At 47.6% G+C, this 20,597-nt stretch overlaps 1 non-coding gene across 1 annotated transcript; it reads left to right on the forward strand.

The window, feature by feature from the left end:
• The first annotated feature begins 3,828 nt into the window (after positions 1-3,828).
• On the forward strand, positions 3,829-3,900 carry Trnak-uuu (transfer RNA lysine (anticodon UUU)). The gene has a single exon. It is a non-coding gene; the product is annotated as a tRNA-Lys (tRNA).
• Positions 3,901-20,597: the final 16,697 nt, after the last annotated feature.

A 20,597-nucleotide genomic window follows, 5' to 3' on the forward strand; every position in this document is an offset into this window, starting at 1 on the left:
ATAGCCGAATTGGTAAGGCATTCGAGATCTAATCGAAAGGCGTGGGTTCGGTCCCCACTCTGGGCGCGTTTTTCTTTCTTTCTTTCTCACGTAATAATAATAATAAATAATAATGTAACGTCACTAACATTAAAAATATTCTAACCATTCCCCTATGCCTTCTTTGGCGTTGTAGACTGCCGGCATTTCTTCCTGTATTTCTAACGAGCCCCTCCTTTACAAACCCTATTATCATGCGAAAGCTTAGCGAGGGCCTCGGTTCTGGCAGCCTTGATGCCAAGGTAGCATAAGAGGGTTTCCCGCAGTTACCCGCTTATGACAGGCTGTAGACGTTCGCGGCACGCTCCGGGGGTTGAAAAGAAGGTCCCCTTCTCCCCGTGTAGTCTGAGTGGCGCTGGCTACCACCCTCAAGCGTCAGATACAGTTGTAGTATATAAAAATACCCCAGAAAGTGAAGCGGAACACAGTCGCCCAGATAGCCGAATTGGTAAGCATTCGAGATTTAATCGAAAGGCGTGGGTTCGGTCCCCACTCAGGGCGCCTGTTTTTCTTTCTTTCTTTCTCACGTAATTAATAATCATAAATAATACTGTAACGTCACTGACGGTAAAAAAATATTCTAACCATTCCCCTATGCCTTCTTTGGCGTTGTAGACTGTCGGCATTTCTTCCTGTATTTCTAACGAGCCCCTCGTTTACAAACCCTATTATCATGCGAAAGCTTAACGAGGGCCTCGGTTCTGGCAGCCTTGATGCCAAGGTAGCATAAGAGGGTTTCCCGCCAGTTACCCGCTTAAGAAAGGCTGTAGACGTTCGCGTCACACCCCGTGGGTTGAAAAGCAGGTCCCCTTCTCCTCGTGTTGTCTGAGTGGCGCTGGTTACCACCCTCAAGCGTCAGATACAGTTGTAGTATATAAAAATACCCCAGAAAGTGAAGCGAACACAGTCGCCCAGATAGCCGAAGTGGTAAGGCATTCGAGATCTAATCGAAAGGCGTGGGTTCGGTCCCCACTCTGGGCGCGTGTTTTTCTTTCTTTCTTTCTTACGTAATTATTAACAATAAATAATAATGTAACGTCACTAACGGTAAAAAAATATTCTAACCATTCCCCTATGCCTTCTTTGGCGTTGTAGACTGCCGGCATTTCTTCCTCTACTTCTAACGAGCCCCTCATTTACAAACTCTATTATCATGTGAAAGCTTAGCGAGGGCCTCAGTTCTGCCAGCCTTGATGCCAAGGTAGCACAAGAGGGTTTCCCGCCAGTTACCCGCTTATGACAGGTTGTAGACGTTCGCGTCACACCCCGGGGGTTAAAAAGAAGGTCCCCTTTTCCCCGTGTAGTCCGAGTGGCGCTGGCTACCACCCTCAAGCGTCAGATACAGTTGTACTATATAAAAATACCCCAGAAAGTGAAGCAGAACACAGTCGCCCAGATAGCCGAATTGGTAAGGCATTCGAGATCTAATCGAAAGGCGTGGGTTCGGTCCCCACTCCAGGCGCGTGTTTTTCTTTCTTTCTTTCTCACGTAATTAATAATAATAAATAATAATGTAACGTCAATAACGGTAAAAAAATATTCTAACCATTCCCCTATGCCTTCTTCGGCGTTGTAGACTGCCGGCATTTCTTCCTGTATTTCTAACGAGCCCCTCATTTACAAACCCTATTATCATGCGAAAGCTTAGCGAGGGCCTCGGTTCTGGCAGCCTTGATGCCAAGGTAGCACAAGAGGGTTTCCCGCCAGTTACCCGCTTATGACAGGCTGTAGACGTTCGCGTCACGCCCCGGGGGTTGAAAAGAAGGTCCCCTTCTCCCCGTGTAGTCTGAGTGGTGCTGGCTACCACCCTCAAGCGTCAGATACAGTTGTAGTATATAAAAATACCCCAGAAAGTGAAGCGGAACACAGTCGCCTAGATAGCCGAATTGGTAAGGCATTCGAGATCTAATCGAAAGGCGTGGGTTCGGTCCCCACTCTGGGCACCTGTTTTTCTATCTTTCTTTCTCACGTAATTAATAATAATAAATAATAATGTAACGTCACTAACGGTAAAAAAATATTCTAACCATTCCCCTATGCCTTCTTCGGCGTTGTAGACTGCCGGCATTTCTTTCTGTATTTCTAACGAGCCCCTCATTTACAAACCCTAATATCATGCGAAAGCTTAGCGAGGGCCTCGGTTCTGGCAGCCTTGATGCCAAGGTAGCACAAGAGGGTTTCCCGCCAGTTACCCGCTTATGACAGGCTGTAGACGTTCGCGTCACGCCCCGGGGGTTAAAAAGAAGGTCCCCTTCTCCTCGTGTAGTCTGAGTGGCGCTGGCTACCACCCTCAAGCGTCAGATAGAGTTGTAGTATATAAAAATACCCCAGAAAGTGAAGCGGAACACAGTCGCCCAGATAGCCGAATTGGTAAGGCATTCGAGATCTAATCGAAAGGCGTGGGTTCGGTCCCCACTCTGGGCGCGTGTTTTTCTTTCTTTCTTTCTCACGTATTTAACAATAATAAATAATAATGTAACGTCACTAACGGTAAAAAAATATTCTAACCATTCCCCTATGCCTTTTTTGGCGTTGTAGACTGCCGGCATTTCTTCCTGTATTTCTAACGAGCCCCTCATTTACAAACCCTATTATCATGCGAAAGCTTAGCGAGGGAATCGGTTCTGGCAGCCTTGATGCCAAGGTAGCATAAGAGGGTTTCCCGCCAGTTACCCGCTTATGACAGGCTGTAGACGTTCGCGTCACGCCCCGGGGGTTGAAAAGAAGGTCCCCTTCTCCCCGTGTAGTCTGAGGGGCGCTTGCTACCACCCTCAAGCGTCAGATACAGTTGTAGTGAATAAAAATACCCCAGAAAGTGAAGCGGCACACGCTCGCCCAGATAGCCGAATTGGTAAGGCATTCGAGATCTAATCGAAAGGCGTGGGTTCGGTCCCCACTCTGGGCGCGTGTTTTTCTTTCTTTCTTTCTCACGTAATAATAATAATAAATAATAATGTAACGTCACTAACATTAAAAAATATTCTAACCATTCCCCTATGCCTTCTTTGGCGTTGTAGACTGCCGGCATTTCTTCCTGTATTTCTAACGAGCCCCTCCTTTACAAACCCTATTATCATGCGAAAGCTTAGCGAGGGCCTCGGTTCTGGCAGCCTTGATGCCAAGGTAGCATAAGAGGGTTTCCCGCCAGTTACCCGCTTATGACAGGCTGTAGACGTTCGCGTCACGCCCCGGGGGTTGAAAAGAAGGTCCCCTTCTCCCCGTGTAGTCTGAGTGGCGCTGGCTACCACCCTCAAGCGTCAGATACAGTTGTAGTATATAGAAATACCCCAGAAAGTGAAGCGGAACACAGTCGCCCAGATAGCCGAATTGGTAAGGCATTCGAGATCTAATCGAAAGGCGTGGGTTCGGTCCCCACTCTGGGCGCCTGTTTTTCTTTCTTTCTTTCTCACATAAATAATAATAAATAATAATGTAACGTCACTAACGGTAAAAAAATATTCTAACCATTCCCCTATGCTTCTTTGGCGTTGTAGACTGGCGGCATTTCTTCCTGTATTTCTAACGAGCCCCTCATTTACAAACCCTATTATCATGCGAAAGCTTAGCGAGGGCCTCGGTTCTGGCAGCCTTGATGCCAAGGTAGCATAAGAGGGTTTCCCGCCAGTTACCCGCTTATGACAGGCTGTAGACGTTCGCGTCACGCCTCGGGGGTTGAAAAGAAGGTCCCCTTCTCCCCGTGTAGTCTGAGTGGCGCTGGCTGCCACCCTCAAGCGTCAGACACAGTTGTAGCAATTAAAAATACCCCAGAAAGTGAAGCGGAACACAGTCGCCCAGATAGCCGAATTGGTAAGGCATTCGAGATTTAATCGAAAGGCGTGGGTTCTGTCCCCACTCTGGGCGCCTGTTTTTCTTTCTTTCTTTCTTTCTCACGTAATTAATAATAATAAATAATATTCTAACTTCACTAACGGTAAAAAAATATTCTAACCATTCCCCTATGCCTTCTTTGGCGTTGTAGACTGCCGGCATTTCTTCCTGTATTTCTAACGAGCCCCTCGTTTACAAACCCTATTATCATGCGAAAGCTTAGCGAGGGCCTTGGTTCTGGCAGCCTTGATGCCAAGGTAGCATAAGAGGGTTTCCCGCCAGTTACCCGCTTATGACAGGCTGTAGACGTTCGCGTCACGCCGCGGGGGTTGAAAAGAAGGTCCCCTTCTCCCCGTGTAGTCTGAGTGGCGCTGGCTACCACCCTCAAGCGTCAGATACAGTTGTAGTATATAAAAATACCCCAGAAAGTGAAGCGGAACACAGTCGCCCAGATAGCCGAATTGGTAAGGCATTCGAGATCTAATCGAAAGGCGTGGGTTTGGTCCCCACTCTGGGCGGCCGTTTTTCTTTCTTTCTTTCTCACGTAAGTAATAATAATAAATAAAATGTAACGTCACTAACGGTAAAAAAATATTCTAACCATTCCCCTATGCCTTCTTTGGCGTTGTACACTGCCGGCATTTCTTCCCGTATTTTTAACGAGCCCCTGATTTACAAACCCTATTATCATGCGAAAGCTTAGCGAGGGCCTCGGTTCTGGCAGCCTTGATGCCAAGGTAGCACAAGAGGGTTTCCCGCCAGTTACCCGCTTATGACAGGCTGTAGACGTTCGCGTCACGCCCCGGGGGTTGAAAAGAAGGTCCCCTTCTCCCCGTGTAGTCTGAGTAGCGCTGGCTGCCACCCTCAAGCGTCAGACACAGTTGTAGTATATAAAAATACCCCAGAAAGTGAAGCGGAACACAGTCGCCCAGATAGCCGAATTGGTAAGGCATTCGAAATCTAATCGAAAGGCGTGGGTTCGGTCCCCACTCTGGGCGCGTGTTTTTCTTTCTTTCTTTCTCACGCAATTATAATAATAAATAATAATGTAACGTCACTAACAGTAAAAACATATTCTAACCATTCACCTATGCCTTCTTTGGCGTTGCAGACTGCCGGCATTTCTTCCCGTATTTCTAACGAGCCCCTCATTTACAAACCCTATTATCATGCGAAAGCTTAGCGAGGGCCGCGGTTCCGGCAGCCTTGATGCCAAGGTAGCATAAGAGGGTATCCCGCCAGTTACCCGCTTATGACAGGCTGTAGACGATCGCGTCACGCCCCGGGGGTTGAAAAGAAGGTCCCCTTCTCCCCGTGTAGTCTGAGTGGCGCTGGCTACCACCCTGAAGCGTCAGATGCAGTTTTAGTGTATAAAAATACCCCAGAAAGTGAAGCGGAACACAGTCGCCCAGATAGCCTAATTGGTAAGGCATTCGAAATCTAATCGAAAGGCGTGGGTTCGGTACCCACTCTGGGCGCGTGTTTTTCTTTCTTTCTTTCTCACGTAATTAATAATAATAAATAATAATGTAACGTCACTAACGGTAAAAAATATTCTAACCATTCCCCTATGCTTCTTTGGTGTTGTAGACTGCCGGCATTTCTTCCTGTATTTCTAACGAGCCCCTCATTTACAAACCCTATTATCATGCGAAAGCTTAGCGAGGGCCTCGGTTCTGGCAGCCTTGATGCCAAGGTAGCATAAGAGGGTTTCCCGCCAGTTACCCGCTTATGACAGGCTGTAGACGTTCGCGTCACGCCCCGGGGGTTGAAAAGAAGGTCCCCTTCTCCCCGTGTAGTCTGAGTGGCGCTGGCTACCACCCTCAAGCGTCAGATACAGTTGTAGTATATAAAAATACCCCAGAAAGTAAAGCGGAACACAGTCGCCCAGATAGCCGAATTGGTAAGGCTTTCGAGATTTAATCGAAAGGCGTGGGTTCCGTCTCCACTCTGGGCGCGTGTTTTTCTTTCTTTCTTTCTCACGTAATTAATAATAATAAATAATAATGTAACATCACTGACGGTAAAAAATATTCTAACCATTCCCCTATGCCTTCTTTGGCGTTGTAGACTGTCGGCATTTCTTCCTGTATTTCTAACGAGCCCCTCGTTTACAAACCCTATTATCTTGCGAAAGCTTAGCGAGGGCCTCGGTTCTGGCAGCCTTGATGCCAAGGTAGCACAAGAGGGTTTCCCGCAGTTACCCGCTTATGACAGGCTGTAGACGTTCGCGTCACGCCCTGGGGGTTGAAAAGAAGTTTCCCTTCTCCCCGTGTAGTCTGAGTGGCGCTGGCTACCACCCTCAAGCGTCAGATACAGTTTTAGTATATAAAAATACCCCAGAAAGTGAAGCGGAACACAGTCGCACACATAGCCGAATTGGTAAGGCATTCGAGATTTAATCGAAAGGCGTGGGTTCGGTACCCACTCTGGGCGCGTGTTTTTCTTTCTTTCTTTCTCACGTAATTAATAATAATAAATAATAATGTAACGTCACTAACGGTAAAAAATATTCTATCCATTCCCCTATGCTTCTTTGGCGTTGTAGACTGCCGGCATTTCTTCCTGTATTTCTAACGAGCCCCTCATTTACAAACCCTATTATCATGCGAAAGCTTAGCGAGGGCCTCGGTTCTGGCAGCCTTGATGCCAAGGTAGCATAAGAGGGTTTCCCGCCAGTTACCCGCTTATGACAGGCTGTAGACGTTCGCGGCACGCCCCGTGGGTTGAAAAGAAGGTCCCCTTCTCCCCGTGTAGTCTGAGGGGCGCTGGCTACCACCCTCAAGCGTCAGATACAGTTGTAGTATATAAAAATACCCCAGAAAGTGAAGCGGAACACAGTCGCCCAGATAGCCGAATTGGTAAGCATTCGAGATTTAATCGAAAGGCGTGGGTTCGGTCCCCACTCAGGGCGCCTGTTTTTCTATTTTTCTTTCTCACGTAATTAATAATAATAAATAATACTGTAACGTCACTGACGGTAAAAAAATATTCTAACCATTCCCCTATGCCTTCTTTGGCGTTGTAGACTGTCGGCATTTCCTGTATTTCTAACGAGCCCCTCGTTTACAAACCCTATTATCTTGCGAAAGCTTAGCGAGGGCCTCGGTTCTGGCAGCCTTGATGCCAAGGTAGCACAAGAGGGTTTCCCGCCAGTTACCCGCTTATGACAGGCTGTAGACGTTCGCGTCACGCCCCGGGGGTTGAAAAGAAGGTCCCCTTCTCCCCGTGTAGTCTGAGTGGCGCTGGCTACCACCCTCAAGCGTCAGATACAGTTGTTGTATATAAAAATTCCCCAGAAAGTGAAGCGGAACACAGTCGCCCAGATAGCCGAATTGGTAAGGCATTCGAGATCTAATCGAAAGGCGTGGGTTCGGTCCCAACACTGGGCGCGTGTTTTTCTTTCTTTCTTTCTCACGCAATTAATAATAATAAATAATAATGTAACGTCACTAACGGTAAAAAAATATTCTAACCATTCCCTATGCCTTCTTCGGCGTTGTAGACTGCCGGCATTTCTTCCTGTATTTCTAACGAGCCCCTCATTTACAAACCCTATTATCATGTGAAAGCTTAGCGAGGGCCTCGGTTTTGGCAGCATTGATGCCAAGGTAGCATAAGAGGGTTTCCCGCCAGTTACCCGCTTATGACAGGCTGTAGACGTTCGCGTCACGCCCCGGGGGTTAAAAAGAAGGTCCCCTTTTCCCCGTGTAGTCCGAGTGGCGCTGGCTACCACCCTCAAGCGTCAGATACAGTTGTAGTATATAAAAATACCCCAGAAAGTGAAGCGGAACACAGTCGCCCAGATAGCCGAATTGGTAAGCATTCGAGATTTAATCGAAAGGCGTGGGTTCGGTCCCCACTCAGGGCGCCTGTTTTTCTATTTTTCTTTCTCACGTAATTAATAATAATAAATAATACTGTAACGTCACTGACGGTAAAAAAATATTATAACCATTCCCCTATGCCTTCTTTGGCGTTGTAGACTGTCGGCATTACTTCCTGTATTTCTAACGAGCCCCTCGTTTACAAACCTATTATCTTGCGAAAGCTTAGCGAGGGCCGCGGTTCTGGCAGCCTTGATGCCAAGGTAGCACAAGAGGGTTTCCCGCCAGTTACCCGCTTATGACAGGCTGTAGACGTTCGCGTCACGCCCCGGGGGTTGAAAAGAAGGTCCCCTTCTCCCCGTGTAGTCTGAGTGGCGCTGGCTACCACCCTCAAGCGTCAGATACAGTTGTTGTATATAAAAATTCCCCAGAAAGTGAAGCGGAACACAGTCGTCCAGATAGCCGAATTGGTAAGGCATTCGAGATCTAATCGAAAGGCGTGGGTTCGGTCCCAACACTGGGCGCGTGTTTTTCTTTCTTTCTTTCTCACGCAATTAATAATAATAAATAATATTGTAACGTCACTAACGGTAAAAAAATATTCTAACCATTCCCCTATGCCTTCTTTGGCGTTGTAGACTGCCGGCATTTCTTCCTGTATTTCTAACGAGACCCTCATTTACAAACCCTATTATCATGCGAAAGCTTAGCGAGGGCCTCGGTTCTGGCAGCCTTGATGCCAAGGTAGCATAAGAGGGTTTCCCGCCAGTTACCCGCTTATGACAGGCTGTAGACGTTCGCGTCACGCCCCGGGGGTTGAAAAGAAGGTCCCCTTCTCCCCGTGTAGTCTGAGGGGCGCTGGCTACCACCCTCAAGCGTCAGATACAGTTGTAGTATATAAAAATACCCCAGAAAGTGAAGCGGAACACAGTCGCCCAGATAGCCGAATTGGTAAGGCATTCGAGATCTAATCGAAAGGCGTGGGTTCGGTCCCAACTCTTGGCGCGTGTTTTTCTTTCTTTCTCACGTAATTAATAATAATAAATAATAATGTAACGTCACTAACCGTAAAAAAATATTCTAACCATTCCCCTATGCCTTCTTTGGCGTTGTAGACTGCCGGCATTTCTTCCTGTATTTCTAACGAGCCCCTCATTTACAAACCCTATTATCATGCGAAAGCTTAGCGAGGGCCTCGGTTCTGGCAGCCTTGATGCCAAGGTAGCATAAGAGGGTTTCCCGCAGTTACCCGCTTATGACTGGCTGTAGACGTTCGCGTCACGCCCTGGGGGTTGAAAAGAAGTTCCCCTTCTCCCCGTGTAGTCTGAGTGGCGCTGGCTACCACCCTCAAGCGTCAGATACAGTTGTAGTATATAAAAATACCCCAGAAAGTGAAGCGGAACACAGTCGCCCACATAGCCGAATTGGTAAGGCATTCGAGATTTAATCGAAAGGCGTGGGTTCGGTACCCACTCTGGGCGCGTGTTTTTCTTTCTTTCTTTCTCACGTAATTAATAATAATAAATAATAATGTAACGTCACTAACGGTAAAAAATATTCTATCCATTCCCCTATGCTTCTTTGGCGTTGTAGACTGCCGGCATTTCTTCCTGTATTTCTAACGAGCCCCTCATTTACAAACCCTATTATCATGCGAAAGCTTAGCGAGGGCCTCGGTTCTGGCAGCCTTGATGCCAAGGTAGCATAAGAGGGTTTCCCGCCAGTTACCCGCTTATGACAGGCTGTAGACGTTCGCGGCACGCCCCGTGGGTTGAAAAGAAGGTCCCCTTCTCCCCGTGTAGTCTGAGGGGCGCTGGCTACCACCCTCAAGCGTCAGATACAGTTGTAGTATATAAAAATACCCCAGAAAGTGAAGCGGAACACAGTCGCCCAGATAGCCGAATTGGTAAGCATTCGAGATTTAATCGAAAGGCGTGGGTTCGGTCCCCACTCAGGGCGCCTGTTTTTCTATTTTTCTTTCTCACGTAATTAATAATAATAAATAATACTGTAACGTCACTGACGGTAAAAAAATATTCTAACCATTCCCCTATGCCTTCTTTGGCGTTGTAGACTGTCGGCATTTCTTCCTGTATTTCTAACGAGCCCCTCGTTTACAAACCCTATTATCTTGCGAAAGCTTAGCGAGGGCCTCGGTTCTGGCAGCCTTGATGCCAAGGTAGCACAAGAGGGTTTCCCGCCAGTTACCCGCTTATGACAGGCTGTAGACGTTCGCGTCACGCCCCGGGGGTTGAAAAGAAGGTCCCCTTCTCCCCGTGTAGTCTGAGTGGCGCTGGCTACCACCCTCAAGCGTCAGATACAGTTGTTGTATATAAAAATTCCCCAGAAAGTGAAGCGGAACACAGTCGCCCAGATAGCCGAATTGGTAAGGCATTCGAGATCTAATCGAAAGGCGTGGGTTCGGTCCCAACACTGGGCGCGTGTTTTTCTTTCTTTCTTTCTCACGCAATTAATAATAATAAATAATAATGTAACGTCACTAACGGTAAAAAAATATTCTAACCATTCCCTATGCCTTCTTCGGCGTTGTAGACTGCCGGCATTTCTTCCTGTATTTCTAACGAGCCCCTCATTTACAAACCCTATTATCATGTGAAAGCTTAGCGAGGGCCTCGGTTTTGGCAGCATTGATGCCAAGGTAGCATAAGAGGGTTTCCCGCCAGTTACCCGCTTATGACAGGCTGTAGACGTTCGCGTCACGCCCCGGGGGTTAAAAAGAAGGTCCCCTTTTCCCCGTGTAGTCCGAGTGGCGCTGGCTACCACCCTCAAGCGTCAGATACAGTTGTAGTATATAAAAATACCCCAGAAAGTGAAGCGGAACACAGTCGCCCAGATAGCCGAATTGGTAAGCATTCAAAATTTAATCGAAAGGCGTGGGTTCGGTCCCCACTCAGGGCGCCTGTTTTTCTATTTTTCTTTCTCACGTAATTAATAATAATAAATAATACTGTAACGTCACTGACGGTAAAAAAATATTATAACCATTCCCCTATGCCTTCTTTGGCGTTGTAGACTGTCGGCATTTCTTCCTGTATTTCTAACGAGCCCCTCGTTTACAAACCCTATTATCTTGCGAAAGCTTAGCGAGGGCCGCGGTTCTGGCAGCCTTGATGCCAAGGTAGCACAAGAGGGTTTCCCGCCAGTTACCCGCTTATGACAGGCTGTAGACGTTCGCGTCACGCCCCGGGGGTTGAAAAGAAGGTCCCCTTCTCCCCGTGTAGTCTGAGTGGCGCTGGCTACCACCCTCAAGCGTCAGATACAGTTGTTGTATATAAAAATTCCCCAGAAAGTGAAGCGGAACACAGTCGCCCAGATAGCCGAATTGGTAAGGCATTCGAGATCTAATCGAAAGGCGTGGGTTCGGTCCCAACACTGGGCGCGTGTTTTTCTTTCTTTCTTTCTCACGCAATTAATAATAATAAATAATAATGTAACGTCACTAACGGTAAAAAAATATTCTAACCATTCCCCTATGCCTTCTTTGGCGTTGTAGACTGCCGGCATTTCTTCCTGTATTTCTAACGAGACCCTCATTTACAAACCCTATTATCATGCGAAAGCTTAGCGAGGGCCTCGGTTCTGGCAGCCTTGATGCCAAGGTAGCATAAGAGGGTTTCCCGCCAGTTACCCGCTTATGACAGGCTGTAGACGTTCGCGTCACGCCCCGGGGGTTGAAAAGAAGGTCCCCTTCTCCCCGTGTAGTCTGAGGGGCGCTGGCTACCACCCTCAAGCGTCAGATACAGTTGTAGTATATAAAAATACCCCAGAAAGTGAAGCGGAACACAGTCGCCCAGATAGCCGAATTGGTAAGGCATTCGAGATCTAATCGAAAGGCGTGGGTTCGGTCCCAACTCTTGGCGCGTGTTTTTCTTTCTTTCTCACGTAATTAATAATAATAAATAATAATGTAACGTCACTAACCGTAAAAAAATATTCTAACCATTCCCCTATGCCTTCTTTGGCGTTGTAGACTGCCGGCATTTCTTCCTGTATTTCTAACGAGCCCCTCATTTACAAACCCTATTATCATGCGAAAGCTTAGCGAGGGCCTCGGTTCTGGCAGCCTTGATGCCAAGGTAGCATAAGAGGGTTTCCCGCCAGTTACCCGCTTATGCCAGGCTGTAGACGTTCGCGTCACACCCCGTGGGTTGAAAAGCAGGTCCCCTTCTCCCCGTGTAGTCTGAGTGGCGCTGGCTACCACCCTCAAGCGTCAGATACAGTTGTAGTATATAAAAATGCCCCAGAAAGTGAAGCGAACACAGTCGCCCAGATAGCCAAAGTGGTAAGGCATTCGAGATCTAATCGAAAGGCGTGGGTTCGGTCCCCACTCTGGGCGCGTGTTTTTCTTTCTTTCTTTCTCACGTAATTAATAACAATAAATAATAATGTAACGTCACTGACGGTAAAAAAATATTCTAACCATTCCCCTATGCCTTCTTTGGCGTTGTAGACTGTCGGCATTTCTTCCTGTATTTCTAACGAGCCCCTCGTTTACAAACCCTATTATCTTGCGAAAGCTTAGCGAGGGCCTCGGTTCTGGCAGCCTTGATGCCAAGGTAGCACAAGAGGGTTTCCCGCAGTTACCCGCTTATGACAGGCTGTAGACGTTCGCGTCACGCCCTGGGGGTTGAAAAGAAGTTCCCCTTCTCCCCGTGTAGTCTGAGTGGCGCTGGCTACCACCCTCAAGCGTCAGATACAGTTGTAGTATATAAAAATACCCCAGAAAGTGAAGCGGAACACAGTCGCCCACATAGCCGAATTGGTAAGGCATTCGAGATTTAATCGAAAGGCGTGGGTTCGGTACCCACTCTGGGCGCGTGTTTTTCTTTCTTTCTTTCTCACGTAATTAATAATAATAAATAATAATGTAACGTCACTAACGGTAAAAAATATTCTATCCATTCCCCTATGCTTCTTTGGCGTTGTAGACTGCCGGCATTTCTTCCTGTATTTCTAACGAGCCCCTCATTTACAAACCCTATTATCATGCGAAAGCTTAGCGAGGGCCTCGGTTCTGGCAGCCTTGATGCCAAGGTAGCATAAGAGGGTTTCCCGCCAGTTACCCGCTTATGACAGGCTGTAGACGTTCGCGTCACGCCCCGGGGGTTGAAAAGAAGGTCCCCTTCTCCCCGTGTAGTCTGAGTGGCGCTGGCTACCACCCTCAAGCGTCAGATACAGTTGTAGTATATAAAAATACCCCAGAAAGTGAAGCGGAACACAGTCGCCCAGATAGCCGAATTGGTAAGGCATTCGAGATCTAATCGAAAGGCGTGGGTTCGGTCCCCACTCAGGGCGCCTGTTTTTCTATTTTTCTTTCTCACGTAATTAATAATAATAAATAATACTGTAACGTCACTGACGGTAAAAAAATATTCTAACCATTCCCCTATGCCTTCTTTGGCGTTGTAGACTGTCGGCATTTCTTCCTGTATTTCTAACGAGCCCCTCGTTTACAAACCCCATTATCTTGCGAAAGCTTAGCGAGGGCCTCGGTTCTGGCAGCCTTGATGCCAAGGTAGCACAAGAGGGTTTCCCGCCAGTTACCCGCTTATGACAGGCTGTAGACGTTCGCGTCACGCCCCGGGGGTTGAAAAGAAGGTCCCCTTCTCCCCGTGTAGTCTGAGTGGCGCTGGCTACCACCCTCAAGCGTCAGATACAGTTGTTGTATATAAAAATTCCCCAGAAAGTGAAGCGGAACACAGTCGCCCAGATAGCCGAATTGGTAAGGCATTCGAGATCTAATCGAAAGGCGTGGGTTCGGTCCCAACACTGGGCGCGTGTTTTTCTTTCTTTCTTTCTCACGCAATTAATAATAATAAATAATAATGTAACGTCACTAACGGTAAAAAAATATTCTAACCATTCCCTATGCCTTCTTCGGCGTTGTAGACTGCCGGCATTTCTTCCTGTATTTCTAACGAGCCCCTCATTTACAAACCCTATTATCATGTGAAAGCTTAGCGAGGGCCTCGGTTTTGGCAGCATTGATGCCAAGGTAGCATAAGAGGGTTTCCCGCCAGTTACCCGCTTATGACAGGCTGTAGACGTTCGCGTCACGCCCCGGGGGTTAAAAAGAAGGTCCCCTTTTCCCCGTGTAGTCCGAGTGGCGCTGGCTACCACCCTCAAGCGTCAGATACAGTTGTAGTATATAAAAATACCCCAGAAAGTGAAGCGGAACACAGTCGCCCAGATAGCCGAATTGGTAAGCATTCAAAATTTAATCGAAAGGCGTGGGTTCGGTCCCCACTCAGGGCGCCTGTTTTTCTATTTTTCTTTCTCACGTAATTAATAATAATAAATAATACTGTAACGTCACTGACGGTAAAAAAATATTATAACCATTCCCCTATGCCTTCTTTGGCGTTGTAGACTGTCGGCATTTCTTCCTGTATTTCTAACGAGCCCCTCGTTTACAAACCCTATTATCTTGCGAAAGCTTAGCGAGGGCCGCGGTTCTGGCAGCCTTGACGCCAAGGTAGCACAAGAGGGTTTCCCGCCAGTTACCCGCTTATGACAGGCTGTAGACGTTCGCGTCACGCCCCGGGGGTTGAAAAGAAGGTCCCCTTCTCCCCGTGTAGTCTGAGTGGCGCTGGCTACCACCCTCAAGCGTCAGATACAGTTGTTGTATATAAAAATTCCCCAGAAAGTGAAGCGGAACACAGTCGCCCAGATAGCCGAATTGGTAAGGCATTCGAGATCTAATCGAAAGGCGTGGGTTCGGTCCCAACACTGGGCGCGTGTTTTTCTTTCTTTCTTTCTCACGCAATTAATAATAATAAATAATAATGTAACGTCACTAACGGTAAAAAAATATTCTAACCATTCCCCTATGCCTTCTTTGGCGTTGTAGACTGCCGGCATTTCTTCCTGTATTTCTAACGAGACCCTCATTTACAAACCCTATTATCATGCGAAAGCTTAGCGAGGGCCTCGGTTCTGGCAGCCTTGATGCCAAGGTAGCATATGAGGGTTTCCCGCCAGTTACCCGCTTATGACAGGCTGTAGACGTTCGCGTCACGCCCCGGGGGTTGAAAAGAAGGTCCCCTTCTCCCCGTGTAGTCTGAGGGGCGCTGGCTACCACCCTCAAGCGTCAGATACAGTTGTAGTATATAAAAATACCCCAGAAAGTGAAGCGGAACACAGTCGCCCAGATAGCCGAATTGGTAAGGCATTCGAGATCTAATCGAAAGGCGTGGGTTCGGTCCCAACTCTTGGCGCGTGTTTTTCTTTCTTTCTCACGTAATTAATAATAATAAATAATAATGTAACGTCACTAACCGTAAAAAAATATTCTAACCATTCCCCTATGCCTTCTTTGGCGTTGTAGACTGCCGGCATTTCTTCCTGTATTTCTAACGAGCCCCTCATTTACAAACCCTATTATCATGCGAAAGCTTAGCGAGGGCCTCGGTTCTGGCAGCCTTGATGCCAAGGTAGCATAAGAGGGTTTCCCGCCAGTTACCCGCTTATGCCAGGCTGTAGACGTTCGCGTCACACCCCGTGGGTTGAAAAGCAGGTCCCCTTCTCCCCGTGTAGTCTGAGTGGCGCTGGCTACCACCCTCAAGCGTCAGATACAGTTGTAGTATATAAAAATACCCCAGAAAGTGAAGCGAACACAGTCGCCCAGATAGCCAAAGTGGTAAGGCATTCGAGATCTAATCGAAAGGCGTGGGTTCGGTCCCCACTCTGGGCGCGTGTTTTTCTTTCTTTCTTTCTCACGTAATTAATAACAATAAATAATAATGTAACGTCACTAACGGTAAAAAAATATTCTAACCATTCCCCTATGCCTTCTTTGGCGTTGTAGACTGCCGGCATTTCTTCCTCTATTTCTAACGAGCCCCTCATTTACAAACCCTATTATCATGTGAAAGCTTAGCGAGGGCCTCAGTTCAGCCAGCCTTGATGCCAAGGTTGCATAAGAGGGTTTCCCGCCAGTTACCCGCTTATGACAGGCTGTAGACGTTCGCGTCACGCCCCGGGGGTTAAAAAGAAGGTCCCCTTTTCCCCGTGTAGTCCGAGTGGCGCTGGCTACCACCCTCAAGCGTCAGATACAGTTGTAGTATATAAAAATACCCCAGAAAGTGAAGCAGAACACAGTCGCCCAGATAGCTGAATTGGTAAGGCATTCGAGATCTAATCGAAACGCGTGGGTTCGGTCCCCACTCTGGGCGCGTGTTTTTCTTTCTTTCTTTCTCACGTAATTAATAATAATAAATAATAATGTAACGTCACTAACAGTAAAAAAATATTCTAACCATTCCCCTATGCCTTCTTCGGCGTTGTAGACTGCCGGCATTTCTTCCTGTATTTCTAACGAGCCCCTCATTTACAAACCCTATTATCATGCGAAAGCTTAGCGAGGGCCTCGGTTCTGGCAGCCTTGATGCCAAGGTAGCATAAGAGGGTTTCCCGCCAGTTACCCGCTTATGACAGGCTGTAGACGTTCGCGTCACGCCCCGGGGGTTGAAAAGAAGGTCCCCTTCTCCCCGTGTAGTATGAGGGGCGCTTGCTACCACCCTCAAGCGTCAGATTCAGTTCTAGTAAATAAAAATACCCCAGAAAGTGAAGCGGCACACACTCGCCCAGATAGCCGAATTGGTAAGGCATTCGAGATCTAATCGAAAGGCGTGGGTTCGGTCCCCACTCTGGGCGCGTGTTTTTCTTTCTTTCTTTCTCACGTAATAATATTAATAAATAATAATGTAACGTCACTAACATTAAAAAATATTCTAACCATTCCCCTATGCCTTCTTTGGCGTTGTAGACTGCCGGCATTTCTTCCTGTATTTCTAACGAGCCCCTCCTTTACAAACCCTATTATCATGCGAAAGCTTAGCGAGGGCCTCGGTTCTGGCACCCTTGATGCCAAGGTAGCATAAGAGGGTTTCCCGCCAGTTACCCGCTTATGACAGGCTGTAGACGTTCGCGTCACGCCCCGGGGGTTGAAAAGAAGGTCCCCTTCTCCCCGTGTAGTATGAGGGGCGCTTGCTACCACCCTCAAGCGTCAGATTCAGTTCTAGTAAATAAAAATACCCCAGAAAGTGAAGCGGCACACACTCGCCCAGATAGCCGAATTGGTAAGGCATTCGAGATCTAATCGAAAGGCGTGGGTTCGGTCCCCACTCTGGGCGCGTGTTTTTCTTTCTTTCTTTCTCACGTAATTAATAATAATGTAACGTCACTAATGTTAAAAAATATTCTAACCATTCCCCTATGCCTTCTTTGGCGTTGTAGACTGCCGGCATTTCTTCCTGTATTTCTAACGAGCCCCTCATTTACAAACCCTATTATCATGCGAAAGCTTAGCGAGGGCCTCGGTTCTGGCAGCCTTGATGCCAAGGTTGCATAAGAGGGTTTCCCGCCAGTTACCCGCTTATGACAGGCTGTAGACGTTCGCGTCACGCCCCGGGGGTTGAAAAGAAGGTCCCCTTCTCCCCGTGTAGTCTGAGGGGCGCTGGCTACCACCCTGAAGCGTCAGATACAGTTGTAGTATATAAAAATACCCCAGAAAGTGAAGCGAACACAGTCGCCCAGATAGCCAAAGTGGTAAGGCATTCGAGATCTAATCGAAAGGCGTGGGTTCGGTCCCCACTCTGGGCGCGTGTTTTTCTTTCTTTCTTTCTCACGTAATTAATAATAATAAATAATATTGTAACATCACTAACAGTAAAAAAATATTCTAACCATTCCCCTATGCCTTCTTCGGCGTTGTAGACTGCCGGCATTTCTTCCTGTATTTCTAACGAGCCCCTCATTTACAAATCCTATTATCATGCGAAAGCTTAGCGAGGGCCTCGGTTCTGGCAGCCTTGATGCCAAGGTAGCATAAGAGGGTTTCCCGCCAGTTACCCGCTTATGACAGGCTGTAGACGTTCGCGTCACGCCCCGGGGGTTGAAAAGAAGGTCCCCTTCTCCCCGTGTAGTCTGAGGGGCGCTTGCTACCACCCTCAAGCGTCAGATACAGTTCTAGTAAATAAAAATACCCCAGAAAGTGAAGCGGCACACACTCGCCCAGATAGCCGAATTGGTAAGGCATTCGAGATCTAATCGAAAGGCGTGGGTTCGGTCCCCACTCTGGGCGCGTGTTTTTCTTTCTTTCTTTCTCACGTAATAATATTAATAAATAATAATGTAACGTCACTAACATAAAAAATATTCTAACCATTCCCCTATGCCTTCTTTGGCGTTGTAGACTGCCGGCATTTCTTCCTGTATTTCTAACGAGCCCCTCCTTTACAAACCCTATTATCATGCGAAAGCTTAGCGAGGGCCTCGGTTCTGGCACCCTTGATGCCAAGGTAGCATAAGAGGGTTTCCCGCCAGTTACCCGCTTATGACAGGCTGTAGACGTTCGCGTCACGCCCCGGGGGTTGAAAAGAAGGTCCCCTTCTCCCCGTGTAGTTTGAGTGGCGCTGGCTACCACCCTCAAGCGTCAGATACAGTTGTAGTATATAAAAATACCCCAGAAAGTGAAGCGGAACACAGTCGCCCAGATAGCCGAATTGGTAAGGCATTCGAGATCTAATCGAAAGGCGTGGGTTCGGTCCTTACTCTGGGCACCTGTTTTTCTTTCTTTCTTTCTCACGTAATTAATAATAATAAATAATATTGTAACGTCACTAACGGTAAAAAAATATTCTAACCATTCCCCTATGCCTTCTTCGGCGTTGTAGACTGCCGGCATTTCTTCCTGTATTTCTAACGAGCCCCTCATTTACAAACCCTATTATCATGCGAAAGCTTAGCGAGGGCCTCGGTTCTGGCAGCCTTGATGCCAAGGTTGCATAAGAGGGTTTCCCGCCAGTTACCCGCTTATGACAGGCTGTAGATGTTCGAGTCACGCCCCGGGGGTTGAAAAGAAGGTCCCCTTCTCCCCGTGTAGTCTGAGTGGCGCTGGCAACCACCCTCAAGCGTCAGATACAGTTGTAGTATATAAAAATACCCCAGAAAGTGAAGCGGAACACAGTTGCCCAGATAGCCGAATTGGTAAGGCATTCGAGATCTAATCGAAAGGCGTGGGTTCGGTCCCCACTCTGGGCGCGTGTTTTTCTTTCTTTCTTTCTCACGTAATTAATAATAATAAATAATAATGTAACGTCAATAATGTTAAAAAATATTCTAACCATTCCCCTATGCCTTCTTTGGCGTTGTAGACTGCCGGCATTTCTTCCTGTATTTCTAACGAGCCCCTCATTTACAAACCCTATTATCATGCGAAAGCTTAGCGAGGGCCTCGGTTCTGGCAGCCTTGATGCCAAGGTTGCATAAGAGGGTTTCCCGCCAGTTACCCGCTTATGACAGGCTGTAGATGTTCGAGTCACGCCCCGGGGGTTGAAAAGAAGGTCCCCTTCTCCCCGTGTAGTCTGAGTGGCGCTGGCAACCACCCTCAAGCGTCAGATACAGTTGTAGTATATAAAAATACCCCAGAAAGTGAAGCGGAACACAGTCGCCCAGATAGCCGAATTGGTAAGGCATTCGAGATCTAATCGAAAGGCGTGGGTTCGGTCCCAACTCTTGGCGCGTGTTTTTCTTTCTTTCTCACGTAATTAATAATAATAAATAATAATGTAACGTCACTAACCGTAAAAAAATATTCTAACCATTCCCCTATGCCTTCTTTGGCGTTGTAGACTGCCGGCATTTCTTCCTGTATTTCTAACAAGCCCCTCATTTACAAACCCTATTATCATGCGAAAGCTTAGCGAGGGCCTCGGTTCTGGCAGCCTTGATGCCAAGGTAGCATAAGAGGGTTTCCCGCCAGTTACCCGCTTATGCCAGGCTGTAGACGTTCGCGTCACACCCCGTGGGTTGAAAAGCAGGTCCCCTTCTCCCCGTGTAGTCTGAGTGGCGCTGGCTACCACCCTCAAGCGTCAGATACAGTTGTAGTATATAAAAATACCCCAGAAAGTGAAGCGAACACAGTCGCCCAGATAGCCAAAGTGGTAAGGCATTCGAGATCTAATCGAAAGGCGTGGGTTCGGTCCCCACTCTGGGCGCGTGTTTTTCTTTCTTTCTTTCTCACGTAATTAATAATAATAAATAATATTGTAACATCACTAACAGTAAAAAAATATTCTAACCATTCCCCTATGCCTTCTTCGGCGTTGTAGACTGCCGGCATTTCTTCCTGTATTTCTAACGAGCCCCTCATTTACAAATCCTATTATCATGCGAAAGCTTAGCGAGGGCTTTGGTTCTGGCAGCCTTGATGCCAAGGTAGCATAAGAGGGTTTCCCGCCAGTTACCCGCTTATGACAGGCTGTAGACGTTCGCGTCACGCCCCGGGGGTTGAAAAGAAGGTCCCCTTCTCCCCGTGTAGTCTGAGGGGCGCTTGCTACCACCCTCAAGCGTCAGATACAGTTCTAGTAAATAAAAATACCCCAGAAAGTGAAGCGGCACACACTCGCCCAGATAGCCGAATTGGTAAGGCATTCGAGATCTAATCGAAAGGCGTGGGTTCGGTCCCCACTCTGGGCGCGTGTTTTTCTTTCTTTCTTTCTCACGTAATTAATAATAATGTAACGTCACTAATGTTAAAAAATATTCTAACCATTCCCCTATGCCTTCTTTGGCGTTGTAGACTGCCGGCATTTCTTCCTGTATTTCTAACGAGCCCCTCATTTACAAACCCTATTATCATGCGAAAGCTTAGCGAGGGCCTCGGTTCTGGCAGCCTTGATGCCAAGGTTGCATAAGAGGGTTTCCCGCCAGTTACCCGCTTATGACAGGCTGTAGACGTTCGCGTCACGCCCCGGGGGTTGAAAAGAAGGTCCCCTTCTCCCCGTGTAGTCTGAGGGGCGCTGGCTACCACCCTGAAGCGTCAGATACAGTTGTAGTATATAAAAATACCCCAGAAAGTGAAGCGAACACAGTCGCCCA

The sequence above is a fragment of the Haemaphysalis longicornis genome, unplaced genomic scaffold (assembly GCF_048455015.1).
Source record: "Haemaphysalis longicornis isolate Haplotype H1 unplaced genomic scaffold, Haemaphysalis longicornis Haplotype H1 scaffold_11, whole genome shotgun sequence".
In the NCBI taxonomy this organism is placed as follows: domain Eukaryota; kingdom Metazoa; phylum Arthropoda; class Arachnida; order Ixodida; family Ixodidae; genus Haemaphysalis; species Haemaphysalis longicornis.